This window comes from Halichoerus grypus, chromosome 4 (genome assembly GCF_964656455.1).
Source record: "Halichoerus grypus chromosome 4, mHalGry1.hap1.1, whole genome shotgun sequence".
NCBI lineage: Eukaryota > Metazoa > Chordata > Mammalia > Carnivora > Phocidae > Halichoerus > Halichoerus grypus.
This window is the reverse complement of record NC_135715.1, coordinates 148,305,319-148,325,347: the sequence shown is the minus strand read 5'-3', so window position 1 is coordinate 148,325,347 and position 20,029 is coordinate 148,305,319. Positions and strand designations below refer to the sequence as shown.

Genomic DNA, 20,029 nt, shown 5'->3' with positions numbered 1-20,029 from the left:
CTGAGCCACCCAGGAGCGCCTTGAAAGTAACAGTTTTAAGAGAAATCTGTAATGTTCATAGTCACCAAGTATCACTAATGAAATATATAGCTCCTCATATTTTAATAAGTAGAACTAGAGAGCCATAAAACTAAACCACACCACATAATCTCTTAAAAACCGACATCTTGATTTTCTCTAACATTTGTTTAGGCTGTTTCTAAGAATACTTTTGATTATAATACATTTAAAAATATAATATATTCCATAATTCTATTTCTTTAAAAATATTGTGATGTGTTATTTAAGAATCATTTACTTACTCATCATGCATAAATTTAAAAATTGGAATGCTTTGCAGATCCAGATATTCCTGTTGGTCATTAATTAGGAGTTGTATAACTCATTTTTGTGGAAAGATATTTTAAAATACATTCTTCTACTAGATGATGCTAAAGGACAGTCAAGACTAAAATTAGGAAATGGCAAAATGGCCAATAGTTACAAACCAATAACCATCACACTGATAGGCGGTGGCTGATTCAGAGGAGTGCACAGTGATGCCACAGTCAGGATTGCTGAGCCAGCAAGAGCCTACAAGGAAATGAAACAGCTTCAAATATAAAGGTTCAATGATCAAAATCAATGTTTCTCTTTGATATGTGAAAGTCCTAATAACTACCTTCTGGAGGACATGTGAAAAGAGTTTACCTTGTGACCCTCTCTCCTAAATGCTTTTTTCTTTATACTTAGACTCAAAGTCTCCCAGGTTCTTCTTTCCAAGTCCATATGAACAGTCAACCCACAATACAAATAGGTCTTATGGAACCCAGGCATTTGTGTATTTTAACAAAGGTCCCCAAATTCCAGACACTAGCAAAAGGATATTACATTTGTTACTCCATTTTGTTTAACCCACACAGAACCGTGTATTAGGGACCCCACGTTCCAAAAGAGGGAAAATGAGAGTCAGAAAAGTAATTAATAAGGAAACCCATCTAGCTAGTGTGCTTATAACCACCATGCTTGACTGTGTTCTTTAGTCACTAGTGGTTCATGTAAAATCAACTAATGATCTCCATCACTGTCATTTCACAATCAGAAAAACAGAGTGCCATTGGGAAGCCTTGCAACGTGAATGACAGAATTTCCACAGGAAGCAGACTATCAGGGCTGAATGGCAGAAGTCTCACAGGAAGTGGGCCACTATACCTATTCCAACACGTTCATGCTATGCTCATATTTCTTGCTCTTCCAACCCTGCCCTCTTGGCACCATGGGTTTTTAACTCCAATATACCTAAGCGCAGAAGGGCAGGTGCCCACTCTTACCCCTCCCTGCCTTTGAGATTCTGTGGCAACTTTGTGAGAGTCTATTTTGCTTTAAAATGGGGGAACCTATAATTTGCTTTGTATTGTAAAACCTCTGCTCTGGATATTTGCTCCAGGAACAGATGCAAAAATATCACAGTTGTACCATCAGGTTTTAAGGAGAGAGTCTCAAACACATCACCAGCAGTATGCAAAAGTGTGTATTGTTAGCAAAGAGATGGCCTTAATTAGTTTTACTCTGATTTAAAAAGAAGTCCATTTCTGCCCATTTTAGCTCCTCAGCTTAACTTTTAATTTCACACTTTATTGCTTTTATTTTTGCTGTTCTTATCACTTGGACCGTTCTGTTATCTTTGTTATGCTTGGTTAACAGCTATTTACTTTGGCAAGGCAGTCTTTGCTTCAAGCAGCTATCCTTTCTGATTTAGTCAACATAGTCTACTTCATTTAATATTCCAATAAAGAGTAATATGGGGAACTAGAAAGAAAAGAATCCATACATCAAAAATTAGCCCTTATAATTAACGACTATGATCTTGAACACATGAAAAACAGTTTAGGCCTCCTCAAACACTTTTAATGGCAAAGTGTTTTCTTCATTAAATAACAGAATGTATCAATATATGACAGAATATTAGTCATTGATTATACAATAATCAATAAATACCTAAACTTAAAAAAGAAAAACTGTGTAGCCGATTACTTCTTCAACTTGTTAAAAGTTTTGCTTTTATTAAATTTCCATGTGTTGTATTCCCCTGACCACATCATAAATTTTTTAGCACGGGTTCCCAAATCACAAATATTACAATATAGAAATTTTAATTTTGTCTCAGCAAATGTTGTACAATGTGGCATTCCCAGAGGTTGTCACCATAGAAATATATTACTCGATATTATGTGTTTTCAGCTGAACTTCAAAGACAATAATTTCACTGTTCAGACAAAAAGAGACTTGCTCCCTCAAACAATACATTTTTCCTTTTCTTCTGGTGCATACACTTAGAGCTGTGAGGCCATATTTCCAAGTATCCTGAGAACCTGCCCCTGGGTTACAAATTAAGGCTGGCTTTGGTCATTTTGGAGATTCTCTGCTGAGAATAACAACTCACATTCCTCGAGTTTGCCCAGCAGTTCAAGGAAAAAGTAAATTAAATGGGAAACATAAAAATAACTTGTCTTCTTCTCTGGTGTTTCTAAGAGCATTTAAAAGTTCCAGAGGTTGAAGAGGGATAAAATATTACTATAAAAAAGTAACTTGAAATTCTGGAAATTGTTTCTATTTATGGAGAATAATGACAGAAAAACAAACTCAGCGCTCACTGTGTGCCGTAGTGTGTGCTGGGTGACTACATGAAGTGCTGAGGAATCAGTTAGGAGAGAAAACAGCCTCTCAACTCAGTGGCATCACATCCTTGCAAATCCCTGAAGTAGTCTCACCACATGAACTCAGATATAAAAATTCACAGAGCAACCAAATAGTTTGTCAACTTACCTACATAGTTTTAAAGTTCACTTTTTCCCCAAAGTAAAATGTGTTGTTGGCTGTTTCCAAAAAACCTGCTAAAACTGAAAATCAAGAGTTTTTCCATTTTAATTTAAGGGTAATTCCCAAATACACATAGAAGTAATTTTCTAAATTACACTTTTATGTGTTTGGAAAGGAAGAAAAAATGTCCTAAATTAGGAATACCCGACAAAGGAGCAGAAAAATGGAAGTAATAATCATTTGGTATTAACATAAGAGCTACTCTTGACTCTTTCATTCTTAAATATTTCATGGGCTGGTCTTATTACTCTCTTAACAGTCATTATTCTTACTGATATGATACTGCATTTGTTTTTACTACAATTCAAAACCCAGAGATAATTCACCTAATCTGGGAATTTGCATCAAGCAGCTACAGAGTTCTTACTGATAAAAGAGTTCTTACTCTCAGATTAAGTATTGCGGATATTGTATGCAAATAAATACTGCGATATTGTGTGTGGATAAATACTGCTGAAACCTTTCAGCTTCTGACTGCTGTCCCTGCTAACATTCAGATCAGCTCTTACTTTGGTATAACAATTACTCATAAAATACACCTAATCTTTTTTTTTAATCCTATTTTTTGAAATATCGATACCTTGCTAGCTAGCAAGATATAAATATACCAGGTTTCTTTCAGACAATTAAACACTAAAGAATTAAATTGGTTGTCTGCCTGTGTAAATAGCCTTTGCTTTATTTAATCTCTTTTGTAACCCTGGAGTTGTCTATACTATTAAAGAATTAAACCCTGAGTCATATAACTTGCAGGGACTATTTGGCCAGAATTTACTGACTAGATAAAAAAGAAATCTCTAACACAATTTTATGGTTTAGTCCTCTCACCTTCTACCTGTGATTTCCAGAAAACAACTTAATCTCCTCTTTTATAATGTTCCATTCAGGCTATATTTATCCTCTCAGAGGAGTTACAAGATTTTCTTTATTTTTCTTTTCAGACCATTTATGTACTGAGAAGGCTTAACTCTGACACAATATCCATAGAAGGAAGAGTTCTTCAAGGATCTGTGACAAACAGAGGTATAGAGCTCATCCACAAATCTGGGTGCTGTCCTATATGCAGGACACCAGAGCAGGTTGGGATACCAGGAACATAATATAGACAAGAAGATGTGTCTTAATGTCGTACTTATTATGGCTCGCAGATCCTTATCTAAGAAATTACTAAAAACAAAATACTGTTTTCAAATTGCAAACACTGATTTTTTTGTTGTAATATTTTTAGAGAAATATTAATACAATATTGATAGTAATATAGATATTGATATTAATACATCTATTGGTAGAGAAATACATAGTGTTTCTTAAGGGAATTCATATTTCCATATCAGTTATGATCATGTCATGCTCAAAAATATACTAACACGGATAATCTGCAAATTGGATCCATTAATTTATTATACAAATCAAAATTAATTATATGCCTCTTAGGTATATGACTCATATACTCATATATTATAGAGAAAAGGCACAAATAAGGTGAACAAATATACATATAACGAATTACAGCTTATTTTAGACAAATTTTAAAATAAAATTTTTAATGCTCTGTGATTTTGCACTTAATTTCCATCCTGTCTATTGTGTCTCATACCCCAATAACTTCTAAAATGCCATTTACCAGAGAGTAAACTCTAGAGTCCCAGGAAATGTTTAAGGCTACACATGAGATAGATTTTATTCTTCCCCTTAAGAGCCATTGTTAAGAGATTACCACTTGCCCGTTAGATCTATTCCATCAGGAATATTGGCCATTGGTGTGACTACGAAAAGCAGTTTGCTTAGCAGTCACTTCTGAGCATTTCTCAGGTCATTAAAAGCCAGTAGAACATGGTGTAGTGGAGCAATCTGGTGTCGAACATGAACAAAAAAAATAAATTTGCTCTGCTTCACAGACTCTGCAGATAATTATTGCATAAGTTCATATTGTGGAAGGTAAAAAAAAAAAAAAAAGGGTGAAAAGTGCTATCTTTCCAGAAGTCAATACTGTATGCTACCAAATAAAATACCCTTTATTAAAAGAAATTTTGTCTACATTTTATACACAATGTGCTGTAAGCTAACTCATGAGTGGTCATAGATTGCCACCCGGCTGAATGCTCCTTGCAGATCTGCTGGAGCATGCCTTCTTTAATCAAGAACATTTGGATCTCCCTTGAGAAGCCTTGCTGTGATTTAAAGAATTTGCCCACAGCAATTACCAACCTCACACATCACACAGTTTCGTTAAAGATCCTTCCACTGCTCATTAACTTCTCTATGATTGCTCAGAGGAATTTTAATTTTTATCCCAAATGTTTCCAATGGATTATGCAATCTGGCAGAGGATTATATAGTTTGGGGATTGTGTACTATATTAACAATGTGGGGACTTAAAGGAACTTAGGTTTGTAATGAGCTATGTGGCATCATAGAAGACAGCCTTCACTTCAGTATGAGATGGCTTTTCCTTTCTGGTTGGAAATTATTCTAGAGTCTTATTTTTATAATTTTTTTTTTTACTGTAGGGGAAAGCCATGGCAATTTTCATTCATCTAAGACAGATTATACTTTTTTTTGATTATTAACTTTTTTAAGCAATAATATTTTAACAGAAATAGTTGTCATATGAGTCTCACTTTGTACTACCTTTACCACCAAGGATAATTTATGTTTACAGAGTGTCTTTTATAATCATTATTATTCACCCACATTGAAAGCTGTTATATAGAATTGCTTTGTGATTGTCAAATATCCAATCAGTCCTGGGTTTGAAAATATGGCAAAGCTGCCCACTAGACACTAAAGGCCAGGGTTTAGACTCAATCGGATAGTCCTTCCCATGAGAAAGTTCCTTCTGCCTTACTAGGTTCTAACGTGGATCCCAGAGGAGGACAAAACACGATGATTGACATTCCACTAAGACCATCCAAAGTGAGAATGAAGTAACACCTGAAAAGGAAATTAGGGTCGCCAAGGAAGGGGAAATGACTGCTGAACAGCCAAATTGGCAAAAAAATGGATATTTCATAATTAAAGTAAATCAGTGCTTCTGTTTGACATGGTTATACTTTTAGGTTCTCCATAAATATGAAGCGCCATTATACATTAGTATTTTAATAATATAGGCTCTAGAGTCAGACGATGGTGCCTCACATCCTAGCTCTACCATTTCAAGTGGTAAAACTTTGGCACATTTCGTAATTTATTTGTGCCTTATTGCACTCTGTCATTAATTTCATAGAAGTCATCATGAAGATTAAAAAACTACATAATTCCAAATGTAGTCAGCTAATTAGTTAGGTAGTAATTACTATTACTGGTATTATCTACCATTGTTATAGGTTACACTTACAGAGTACTTGGCACCAAGCAAGCACACAGTAAGTGCTAGCTAAATTTAATGACAGTAAAAAGAACCATTATTTGTTTAATTAACAAACAAAATATATACAAATGGATATTTTTGCAAATGAGAAATAACTGGACTAGGAACTTCCTTTAGTTAAATAACAATTTAAATATTATAAATCACACATGCAAAAATTGTACATTCAGGATGAATGAGATCACTTTGCCTTTTTAGAATAACAATAATAATACTGCTAATATTATTATTAAAACTATGTTTACATAAACACCTATTTTGATCCAGACACAATCTGTAATGTCTTCTAATCCTGAAAGATAATGGTAATTGTGAAAAATAATAATATCAAAACTTTCCAAGGAAGTGGGCAGAAGAGGATCCAGATTTTCTGAGGCCTGAAGATTTTAATATGAGAGGTTAAGAGATAATATAAAATTATGAATATATAATTAGTTATAGGATCTTGGAAGGATTCTTTATTAGCCATTTGGTTAGTCTGCCTCTGGAAGGAGGTACTATCATCATCATAATTTTACAGATAAGAAACATGAGCCACAGAGTGTTGAGATAGCATGACTAAAGTCACACAGCTGGTGAATGTTAGAGATAGACATCAAAGCTGGTATTGTGCTTTCATTTTACAGATGAGAAATCTCAATCTCAATGAGTTTATGTAACTTGCCAGAGGTCCCAGAATTACTGAGTGGCAGAGGCAAGATTAAAACCCAGATATGTCAAATTCTAAAGTGCATACTCTCCACACTAAGCTTTTGATGCCAACTCATGAAGAATTCTAGCACAGGATATTGAATATTTTTTTTCAGATTTTCATTGCTTTTGATCAAAGAATCAAAAGAATAAGAGTTAGCCTAGACCCTGAAGGAAAAAAGGCTAATTTCAAAGATGAATGGCTATCTTCTAAGGGCACATAAGCAGTTTACTTTGATATGTTTTACATTAGGTATCAGTATATTTCTTATTTGCAACAGTTTCACAGATCCCAGGCATCTATTGTGTCATAGAGTATTTGAAATTTCTAAACCAAAAAAATTCCATACTTTTATCCTAAAGCTTTCCAAGTTTTAAATTAAAAATCCACCATAATATAAATATTCTATTTTTTGGAGATATAGACAAGCTTTGTTCCAACTTTAGAATCCAAGGAATTGCTTCATTACTATAACTCTCCATACAACCACCTTTCCCGTGGCATAGTATTGCTTATGTAAATTAAGTAAATTGATGGTTCTCCCCTTAAGAACATAAATGAAAAAGTGAATTCATGCCCGATGTATCTTGATATAATGTTGAGACCAGAATAAAGTTAGTGGGAAATATGAATATTTCCACTAAACTTATTTCTCATAGTGTGTACAGACATTTAAAATTTTATGTAACTTGACAGGCTAGAGGAAGGCATGATAGTAGTCTGGTGTTCCTTTATATTCTTATACCACTAGGGTGTACATCAGATAAACAGGAGATTTTAGAATTTATCAATTATCTAACGATTAGATTGATACAAAACAGTAGCCATAACACTTGAGGTTCTTTAACAGGTCTTAGTAACCCTTTAAATAATTCTTTTTCTCTCACATCCCTCAATACAAATATACACTATACTTACAGGTATAATGTTAATTAGTAACATCCTTGAACTGTTAGTTCCCAAGAAGGCACTTTTATGATAGAGAAGTGTAGCAATGCACTCATGCCCATGGAATTCTCTGGTTTTACCTTATGCCATGCTGGAGTTGCAGTGGGATATTAGGACAATATCATGATCTTAAATAACGTTACAGACCAGTGCTTCTAATATTTCAGTCAGGTATTGGTCTGTGATTTTCAAAAATATTCACAGAAAAATAAGAAAACTAATGACACTATTGAAAGTTTTTCCTTATTTCTTTCAAATAATCACCTTTTATTCTGATATTATGTTTTTTCTTCTTTTTAGATGTTAAAATATTTTTTCTTTCATGTGGTTAAGGTAAATGAAAGTGTTATTTTTCAGTTGCCTGAGAAAAATTAAAAATTAGTATTCTCTGTAAAGCACCTATTTTCTGAATAATATGGTACTTGACTATACAAATCTAAAAATACAAGAACCAGTATTACATAGAAATTAGTATGACATATATTTTTTGTTAAAGGGATATATATATCTTAAAACCCTTCTCAATTAAAATAACTAATGCCAGATATCTTCTGTTTTCTCTTTTTGTATCTTCCTGTGGATTGACACCTACGTGGATATGGATTTGCCTTCTTGACCTGCAGTGCTTCTGCAAGCACCACCCATTGGTAGATTTATAGAATCCTTTGTTACAATTATATTATGCTACACAAAATCATCACAGGCTAGGGGCATATTTTTTGACAAAGGAGGTGTAGCAATGAGCTCATGCCCATAAAATTTACTGGGCTTGCCATATGTCACATATCCTAGGAGGAACATGCTTGATAGGGAGTGGTAAGCTGAAGACTCAATTAAAATGATTCCTGAGTGATTAAACCCTGTGCTGCCAGGATCTATCCTACAGATTGCTAAATATGCCATAAACAAGTGGCCAACATATTGTGCCAAATTCTCCATTGGCAGTATGCACAGATCTGTGATTCCAAGGCAATGACCTTCTATTTGATACACTACTAAAATTTATATATCTTCCATCAACAGGACCCCTGGTTCCATAGATTTAAAGGTACCATTTCCCAAAGAAAGACTATTTCCCTGGACTTGGTCATGTTTCCGAAGAACTAGGAATTGAGACCATCCCCGGCCATTTTGATCCTCTATGCCACTGAACCAATAAGAAGAGAAAAGGTCACTATACCGTGCAGGGTGCTTGATGCTGATGACGAGGGGGAAACTGGGTTGCTCCTACTCAGTGAGGCCAATGAGAACTCTGTTTATGAGATGCCCTTGGCTTGGGTGTCTTTTAGTGTTTCCCTGCCCAGTAGTGTTCCTTCTTAGAAAACTCTAAGAACCCAGTAGATACAAGATCAGTTAGGACTCAGTTTCAGCAGAAATGAAGGTTTGGCTTATCCACTGGTAAAGAGTCTCATTGGTTGAGGCAAGGGGTAGGAGAAACATTGAATAGTGGCAGAAAGCAGCTATAATTGTCAACTTTGGCCTCATTGAAGATGACAGAGAAAAGGACTAGATAGTAGCTATATTTTTATATTACTTAATAAGTAATTTTCTACAACATCCTTTTTTTTTTTTTTCTCTACCATCTTATATGGAGAACACAAGAGTACTTAAAGTTTTAGATTTTAGGTAGGAATAAGAACGCATTAATGGCACTCTTTTATGATAAGGTAGCTGATCAAACTTCATGCTTTCTAATGTAGAGACAAACTTTAGAAAGAAAACAAGAGTGAACACTGGAAAGCAAAAAGAGTAGACTGTCCTAGGTATCTTTGCTCCTTCAGATTCAATTCACCTCCTTTCTCCATTCTGCCCTATTTCTTCAGGAGGCTGATGCCTATGGACTACATCAATAAGATCACCATTCACCCTGGTTTGGGGTTAAATTCAGTCTTAAGGGAGTCCTGGCAGGAAGAGAGAAAGAGACAGAAATGGAGAGACAGAGACAGAAATACATAGAGAGACAGGGAGAGAGAGGAGAGGAGAGAAATATCAAAGTATATATCCCCATGGCTCTTTCCATGTGAAATTCCCTTGAATGGTCAATGTCCTTCACATAAAAGTCACATCATCAAGGTGACTCCTCTCAAGGTGGTCTGCTCTATTATGACTTTTTTTTTTTCTTCTGGATTCTAGTTTCCTCCCTCCCTTTGCCACTTTAGGCATAGGGGTACTGATAGTAAGCTGCTGTTAGGTCTAGATCCCACATTATTCTTGTGTTTCCCCCCAAATTTGTAATTAGTACTTTTGGGAATAAACTCTTTTTGAGTTATCTAAATGTATGTGAGCCATCTGTTTCCTGTAGGAACTCTGGTCATCTATTTTCATTTCACCCTAAGAGTAGAACATGCTGAAGACAGAGGAGATTCGGGTCACAAAAAAATCAGCAAGCAGAATGTATATGAAGGAACAGGGAAACCAGGGCAGAGAGACAAACCCACAAAGTGCAGTACTTCACCAGCAGAAACACAACTTGTTGTATATGTATATATATATTATATATATGTTGTATAGCATATGATTTGTAGCAGACACTTTATACAATATATTGAAACAATAGATAAACAAACATTCTTTTAAAAAAAATAGATACCACATAAACTTATGGTAGGAACTTTCTGCTGAAAACAATTCATGTAAAAGAGACATTGCAACCCAAATCAGCATGTGTGAAGAATAAGACATGACAAAAAGGAATCAGCAACACTTGATTAATATCATAAGCAAAGGACATCCCCTCAGGACAGTACAAGACTACTCATGTTTATATCCTTCTAAGTCTCTTAATGTGTACAAAACTGTAAATGAATAAATATTACATTCTTTTGTATGACATGAATTTTCAATTAAACATTACTGACTGTATTGTGATTGACACCTGATTTACAGTATAAATTACACTGTGATTTACAGTGTACACAATACACTGCATTTTGATTTACAAACCTTTTTAAGTTTGTATTCATAAGGTTCTAAATTAAAAAAAAAACAACTTAGAAAAAACTCAGATATTGTGCCAGGTAGAGTAAGTAGATGCAAATAGTGTAAATAGTGTACAGGTTAATAGGTTTATCATCTGAACTGTGTGTTCCTGACCATATTGTGTTTTACTCTTAAGATATTGTGTTCTAGAATTAAGTTGGAGAGGGAAATGATAGCACCATTTTTATATTTTCTTAAGAATTTTTACAAATATCTAGGTATGCTGGAAGTTACTCATAAATTAAAAATATTATTTATGGAAAAACCAAACAATCTACCTTTACTCCATTAAATGATAAGAATTTGCCTCTAATATTGAAAACTTCCATTTCTCTAAGAGTTCCTGATCATATTCATTTCCCATTGCACTTCAATTTTTATCTCTCTGTATATATGAAACAAGATTAAACAAGTTATATAATAATTTTACTTATTAGTGTGGTGCTTTGTAGTTTTTAGACAAATCGTATCTACTTTCCTTTTAATATACCCCCATGAAATAGTGATTGTGAATTTCTTATCTTGAACTGAATGTTTTCTATCACATCTCTGAAATAGTTACAGACTTACTTCTCTTAAAGTAAGAAGTTTTGAATCAGTTATATTATGTGACAGATTTATTTTTAAAAAACTGAACAAACTCTCTAAAAAACGGTTAAGCTGTACAATAGCTTCATCTATTATGCTATATGCTGGGTAGACCTCATAATTCATAATAATAATTATGGCATTAAAAGTGCAAAGTATGGTGTGAACTGAAGTTATTAATGAAACTGGTGATAGAAAAAATATATATGAATATGGAAATAGATATGGATATGATGGAGATAGAGATACAGAAAGAGAATTTAAATTTCAGTCACTCCTTGATGTAAAATAAAAGTCAACTTTATGCTATGTTTATATTCTAAACTTCTAAAAATAAATAATGCTGACTTCTTCAAAAGTCAAACTAAAATAGACTATCAATTTTATCAACAAGTTAAGAAGAAATATCTCACTTTTTAGTCAATAATTTTTTTAAAGATTTATTTATTTATTTTAGAGAGAAAGAGAGAGACAGAGATGGGGTGGAGGAAGGGCACAGGGAGGAGAGAGAAACACTAAGCATACTCCACGCTGAGCGCAGAGCCCCACCCAGGGCTTGATACCATGACCCTGAGATCACGACCTGAGGGAAAACCAAGAGTCCGAGGCTTAACCAGCTGTGCCACCCAGATGCCCCTTAGTCAATAATTTTTACAGATGCATTGATAAATTATTGTTATTAAGTAAAATACACAATTCAAGTTTCCAAGTCAAAATTATATTATAGTTTGATATTTGAATTAAAATTACTTTGAGGGGCGCCTGGGTGGCTCAGTCATTAAGCGTCTGCCTTCGGCTCAGGTCATGATCCCAGGGTCCTGGGATCGAGCCCCGCATCAGGCTCCCTGCTCAGCGGGAAAGCCTGCTTCTCCCTCCCTCACTCCCCCTGCTTGTGTTCTCTCTCTCGCTGTGTCTCTCTCTGTCAAATAAATAAATAAAATCTTAAAAAAAAAAAAAATAAGACAAACCATGAGAGACGATGGACTCTGAAAAACAAACTGAGGGTTCTAGAGGGGAGGTGGGTGGGGGGATGGGTTAGCCTGGTGATGGGTATTAAAGAGGGAACGTTCTGCATGGAGCACTGGGTGTTATGCACATCATGGAACACTACATCTAAAACTAATGATGTAATGTATGGGGATTAACATAACAATAAAAAATTAAAAAAATAATAAATAAATAAAAATAAAAAATAAAATTACTTTGAGAGACTACTAGAGGGAGAAACAACTGAGTTAGAGGCCCAAACTTCAGAGGGCTCTCTCAGGAAGAGTCCGAGAGGGAGGTAAGGCAGTTATCTTGGGGGGTTTTGACTAATAGGAAGCAGTGAGGTGGCCAATACCTAAAATTATTTTCTAAAATCTCATCATCAATATTTTTAAATCTAAGTAACATATACATAACTGCTGTGATTTATTGCAGCATTTTAAGAACCTGGGACGTTACAGATGTTGCCTAGTTTAGACAGTAGGAGGTTATATTATCAGCTTCATATTAGTTAATCATCTACATATGAAGAACAGAATTGTTTGTAATTTTTGTTGTCTTATAATTTCTCCCTTCTTCTTAGAAAACTGGTGGTTTGTGTTGAAGTTTTCTCCCATTGAAAATAATTCTTTGTGACAATTACTATAATTAGAACCTATGTTTAAATTGCAAAGCATTAATTAAATGTGTAGCCTTGACAACTGACTTAACTAGTCCATGTCTGATTTCTGTATCAGGTTACTCAGCATACAGTCCAATTTGTTTAATGTCCTGTCTATCTAGGCAGGAAACTAAAAAGTTACATTTCCCAGATTCCTTGCAACTATGGCTCTGGTTGTGATTTAGATTTTTCTAAAGAGATGCATTCATTTGAGACTTAGACTCAAGAAGAAAATCACTAGAGAAGAGAGGTTAAGCCTAAGGTTTCTCTTTTCCTTAAATGGATCAAGGAGAAGCCAACCATTGGACAGCAGTTTTCGGATTCCTCATCTCTAGCCAAGGCAGTGGGTTCCTAGAGTCATTAATTCTGCTGGTTGTTACCTTGCTCCAAGACTGACAAGAGTAGTGTGATTCTAGAATCAGTGACCGGATTCCTCAGATTGTGTTTGTCATAGATGGAACCTTCAGTGGGCTGGTTCTGTGGTGTTCTGCTGGAAGTGATTCTTAGGAGTCCAGCTTATTGACTGATCCTCCAGCTTTTTCCATGATTGTGTAAGTACCGTTCCCTGTATTTAATCTCTCTTTGCTTAAATTAGATAGGAGGATCACCATTAACCTCACTTGAACCCATACTAAACATTAATGCATGGGGCTATTAAGCAGATAAAATGTGGGTGATGAATATAAAGCAATTCAGAATTCAGTTCTTGGCTACCAGTAAATGTTAGAAAAATTAGTAGACACATCTCTTAGTGAATATATTTTATTTGTATAACCATATCTCTTCTATTACGGAAGCAAAATCGAAGATTCTCTGTATGTTTTGCCAGAATTTTGAGTTACTTTTCCAATGTCAATAAGTTATATTTACTTTTGGCTTGTGTGATTTTGCTTCTCTTTATTATGTATTTTGTTTCCACAAAAGCCTAATGCAAACATGGTCAAGCCGATTGAAATTTGAAGAATCAGTCTAGATGGGTCATTGCTGGTGGGGTCAGTAATTGATTTAGATTGTCAAAAGATAAATTGTTTCCAGGACACATGTGGATCCAAAATGGACTTTAGCAATCTCTGAGCGATTGATGACGATTCTAAATATTCATCAAGTGGGCCTAGTTATGTCTGCACAGCTTTGAAGGTGACACTGAGGACAGCTGCTCAGAGCGGAGTTCCCTCTGTCAGTCTCCCGAGTACCCAGGAGCCCACCTGCGGCCTCACTCCTTAAAAGCGTGCCACGAAATAAACCCGTAAGTACTGGGCAGAAACTTTTGTTTCCAGGACACATGTTGTCAAAAGATAAATTGAAAAGTGGTTTATTCTTGTAACTGATCAATGTTGTTACACTGTAATTCATTGATTTCACTGTATTATGTATATACTAATATTTATCTTTAAAATCTGGAGTTGTTTCAAACACATATTTAAAGTAATTTTGTTTGGCTCTTCCTTGTATCCAATGAAGAATTATAGACTATGAAACTACTTCCAATAATTGAAGGAAAATAAATAAATAGATGGCTGTTTATGTAGTCTTATTTCTCAGACATAAAGGCTCAAGAAAACAAAAAATAAAAGCCATTTGCTAAGTTACACAGGAAGTAAATAAATGCATAACAAATTATTTTATATAGTGTAACATTGACAGTATAAACATACACATACACATATATGAATGCCACCTGCATATACATATATGCACTACGTGTACATGAGTTATGATCATGTAAGGGGCAGAATTGAGTTAATTGTATCCTCATCCAATGCAACAAAATTATCAGCTACATAAAGACTCTTCCTCAATTTTTAAAAAAGATTTTATTTATTTATTTATTTATTTATTTATTTATTTATTTATTTAGAGAGCAGGGGGAGTGGTAGAAGGAGAGGGGAGAAAATCCCAAGCAGACTCTGCCTAACGCCAGGCTCGATCTCACGACCCCAAGATCAATACCTGAGCCAAAATCAAGGGTCAGACTCTTACCTGACTGAGCCACCCAGGTGCTCCTCTTCTGCAATTTACATTTCATGCTTTTTCCTTCACCATTGATTTTTGCCCCCATTGCCTCTTCCCATTGCTGTCCACTCTAATGTCCTTGCCATAAGTCTTTCATATGTATGTACCCTTATTTTTTTAATGATGTTATTTGATGTATGTGTTTTTAATTTGGACTAATGATATTTACCTACAATATAATTTCTCCAATTTTTTTTCTTTCAACATTATAGTTGAAGATCTTTGCTTTATGTTCATCTAGTTCCAAGTCCTCAATTCCACACAGTATTCCATTTCAAAGCATTTTTAATTTTTCTGTTCATGGACACATAAGAGTCCCCAATTTCCTGCTACCACAGTCACGCAATAATGGATAATGCCAGCAACATTTGGGCAAACCCTTAGTAGTGGGATTGCAGCGTCAGAGGAAACACACAGTCACAATTCCAATAAGGCTTGGCAGTTAGCCTTCCATAGCGGGTCTTCCAGTTTACACGCTCATCAGCAAGATAAACCTGCTCTCAATTTTCTGTATTCATTTCAACACTTGGTATTCTCTGACTTGTTATTTACTTCATTCCCAATGCTTATAACCTGATAGCTAGTAAGAAAATATATAATTGCATCTATCCAAACCAGAGCATTTTTAATAGTTAACTGCAAAGATAAAAATTATGTTACTATTATAGTTACTATGTAACTATTATAAGAAATAGTTAAGATAACTGCAAAGTTAACTGCAGAGATATAAATCATAAACAGGTTATGCTAGGCAAGCCAGGACACTCACCCCGTCACACTGATGTTTTAAATATTTGTATTTAGTTATTTGTAAAGTTGACCATATTCTCATAAACACATTAGCCAGCAGATTAATTCTTCTAATAAATACTTGTCTCCTCTGTTTTTCTCCTAGTTTCCTGTCTCTTTTTCTTATTAGTGGGCAGAGTTTACTCTGTATTTGAGGTTCTGATCCCTGGGTATTAGTTATCTTCTCCCACTCTGTAATTTACCTGCTTACATTCTCTATTGTTTCCTTCACTAAAGAGAAATGTGAGTAGATATATTTCTGTTCTTTGGGGACTTAAACAGTACTTTATCACATCATAGTAATAAAAAGTCTCTCTTAATTTTAGTATGAGCACTATATTTTACTTTTCACATTGAGGTTTTTGATCCACCTAATACACACTTTTACAATGATTTGATTTCCAGATAAGCTTTATTTTTCTACAGATATAATAAACCAGTTTCTCAGTCCCATCTCCTATACAATCTGTCCTTGCCCTGCAAATTCATTAAGCCACAACAACCATACACCAAGTTCCCTTGTATTCATGGAACATTGGTTTCTGGACTGTTTTGTTACATTGTTCTAGTGTTTTATTTGTTTGTTTTTTGTCACATGCACATATATGAGGTTTTGGTTGTTATATCTTTACATGGTGTCTTAATATCTGTTAAAGGAGATGTCCTTTGTTTAGAACTCTCTTCGCTATCTGTGGGCAGTAACTCTTACATGAAAAATTTTAAATCAAGTAATCAAATTTGACAAACGTTCCTCTGGAATGTTCATTTTAATTGTATTGAATTTATACATTAGTTTGAATGCCAGAAGCTTTACAGGGTGTGTAACCCCACCACCATGGTGTTCAGAAGATAAGGTAATATCCTCACACATTTTTTTCCTTCTAAATCTGATGGTGGAACAACTGCAAGGTAGAACCCAGGTCATATCTAGCTTAGGAGAGTCCGAGAAATTCTGTTTATGTTTTATAGAAGATAAGCTAGGGAAGCTGGTATCTATGTAAGAGTCCCAGTTCAGAGCGTCTGTCCCAACGAGAGTAAGAATTAAAAAAATTTACTCCTACCTATGTCTCATGTTTCCCCACCCCAAAGACACTCCAATTTCCTCCTTATGAAGCAAATTTTAGGAAAAAATTCTCCCTCCCATGTTGATTGCTTATAGAGAAAAAATATATGTATATTTTTGGCTGGCACAAGCATTCTGGATTTCTTGGCAGTCAAAGCCCATTACAAATTAATAAATTGGTATTCTTTGTTAGTTTGTTATATGACTTATTTCCAGAAAAACAAACGTTTATCATTAGACATTATAAAAACATCAAGTTTCTAGATCTTAAAATAATGAGATATAGTCTTTGTAAAGCTAGCTGCTATAATTACTTCTGTTAATGTATGCATGTAACTTTAATATGGTTTTACATTCTCCCATCGCCAACTGATGTTTATTTCCCATTCCTTTGAATCAGGGCTGGCCTTCTAACTTGCAGTTTCCAGTATGATCTTAGAAATCTCAGGTACATATTTGAAGAAGGGGGGCCAGACTCCTGAAGAATAAGAGAGATGACAACATGGCCTACAATCAGCACCAAACTCAGATGTGTAAATTAGGCTGTCTTAGGCCATTCAGCTCCAGCTGAGCTCTTGGTTGACCAAAGCCATGATCCTGGTGAGACCAGAAAAAGACCACGTAGCAAAACCCACCCAATTTCTGATCCACAGAATTAGAGTAAATAAAATGGTTGTTGTTAAGCCAGGTTTGGAAAACCACAACCTGCAGGCCAAATCCAGCTTTCAAGTTATTTGTGTATGGGACTTCACCCTAAGAATAATTTTGATATTTTTAACAGACAGCAATAATAACATGCAAAAGCAACTGCATGTGGTCCACACAGTGTAAAATATTTACTATCTCTCCTTTTATACCTGTTTTAGGCCACTATGTTTAGGTTGTTTATATGCAGAAATATATAAAATCCATGTCAAAGCTTGAAACTTGCTTGTCAAATGAAGCAAAGTGGTTCTTTGATAGAACTAAATTTAAAAGAAAATCTGCGTACATTGAAGGGAATTTTATTCCTTCTCACTCAAACTGCATCCATAAATACTCATATATGTCATTTATAATGAAACTATCAAGATCATGTATGTCTATAAAAACATTTTATAAATTATAAGATACTATAAAATATAAGGTGTGATGATTGATTTTGAGAATAGGCAAATGATCACTAGCTTCTGGATCACAGTGGACTGTATAGCAAAGGTAGTTTCCAAAGTAACTTAGCATTAGCCTTATCAAAACATGAGAAAATTGGGGCACCTGGTGGCTCAGTCGTTAAGCATCTGCCTTCAGCTTGGGTCATGATCCCAGGGCCCTGGGATCGAGCCCCGTGTCGGGCTCCCTGCTCAGCGGGAAGCCTGCTTCTTCCTCTCCCTCTGCCTGCCGCTCCCCTACTTGTGTTCTCTCTCTCTCTCTCTCTCTCTCTCTCTGTCAAATAAATAAATAAATAAATAATCTAAAAAAATAAAATAAAACATTAGAAAATAAATCTGCCAAGAAAAACATAAACTTCATTTCAAGACATATTTTAATGCTTTACATTTTTTCCACTGATTTCCTACTTTTTAATGCATGGTCCAGAATTAATTAAAGCAATAATTGCTTATATCAGCTACACAGACATACATGTTAAATCATATTAATTTTGCTTAATTTAGTCTAGCTAATGTTGGGTGTGTATGCAACTTTTCTATTAATAGCATTTAGCCATACGTGTTTTTTTTTAAAGATAGATGATGATGGATAGATAGATAGATAAATTTAGTTGTTCTTTGGTTACCATCATTTTCAAAAAACTAATATACTCCTTAAGTTATTATTAACTGCTTGGATTCCCAGGCATAAGCTTTTTAATTATGTTGCTCCGAGTTGTGACCTAAAGACCTTAATCATCATTTATCTGAAGAAATTCATATTATATAAATATTTCCAATATTATGAAATGCACATTTTTACTATGCATTCTTTGCTATACAAATTCTGTTATGCACATTAATATGTTCTAGCGTCTTTGTTCCACAAAAATCAGGATAGTAGGTATGAGATCATGTCATGATATGAGGTTCCTTCCAACTCCCGCCATGCTTAGCTGATGCCCTTATTTACATGCTGTATGGTGATTCACCATCACTGGCATTCCCAAAAGTAGCTTCAAGGGATCTTAGAACAAATGACCTTTATTTTAGAGGCCATAAGTTTAGTTTAAAAAATGTTATTATTATAAGAGAAATAGAGAATAGATCTTCAGTAGACTGAACACGTATCCCAGTTTGCTGTGTAAGTTCAGGTAAAAATATACCCATTCTTCTGGAATCCCTTCAGATTTAAGCCCCTTCACTATCAGAACACTTCCATGTTGGAAAATAAATTATACGGTTACTCTAATAAAGTAACAATCTCCCCTACAGACAGTATTATATTTAAAAATGCTCTCTTTAGTACCAGTATCAATAAATCTTAGATTTATACCTACTTACCATGGTAAGTAGTTTCAATTGCCAATTGTCTTTCTTCATTACCTATATTTATATATCCCTTGTTTCTCAGATATAAAGTCAACTTCTTTTCTTTATCTACTATTCTAATTCAAATTTGATCCTGTTTGTTCCACATGACTATCAGATAATTTATACTGATGGAAATATTCTTTCCATTGATAATAAACTAATTATAGATAGTTGCAGGACAAAAACACTCATTACCATTTCCCTTATTAACATAACTGAAATGTATTCATTCCCATTTCACCATGGCAAATGAGGTTCTGGTATGCAACGCTTTAGAAATCAACAGAATATCATGGTGGATGGTTGCATGAGTCACTCTCTATCTATATTAAACACAACCTATCCTTTAAAAAAGCCATAGATTTTATTAGTGTGTAAAAAAGATTTTTATGTGTAGGTTTTATGACAAAAAGAAATTTCATAACTGTTTTTGAATATATATTACTTAAGTGACCAACACTGTAATTCACATGATTTTTATTTTCTTTTTTGTTCCTTCCAAAATATTTATTCTTTGAAGTGAACCCCAATTTTTCATACAACTCTATCACATAAAGTTGACCACATACTGTGAGTTTCA

General features: G+C 34.5%; 1 long non-coding RNA gene across 1 annotated transcript in view; it reads right to left on the bottom strand.

The window, feature by feature from the left end:
• Positions 1 to 416: 416 nt before the first annotated feature.
• LOC118523972 (uncharacterized) overlaps positions 417 to 20,029 on the bottom strand; it is a 50,215-nt gene continuing 30,602 nt past the window's right edge. The window contains exon 4 of the long non-coding RNA XR_013447256.1: positions 417 to 573. This is a non-coding gene — a long non-coding RNA (uncharacterized LOC118523972). The remainder of the gene's footprint in view (positions 574 to 20,029) is intronic.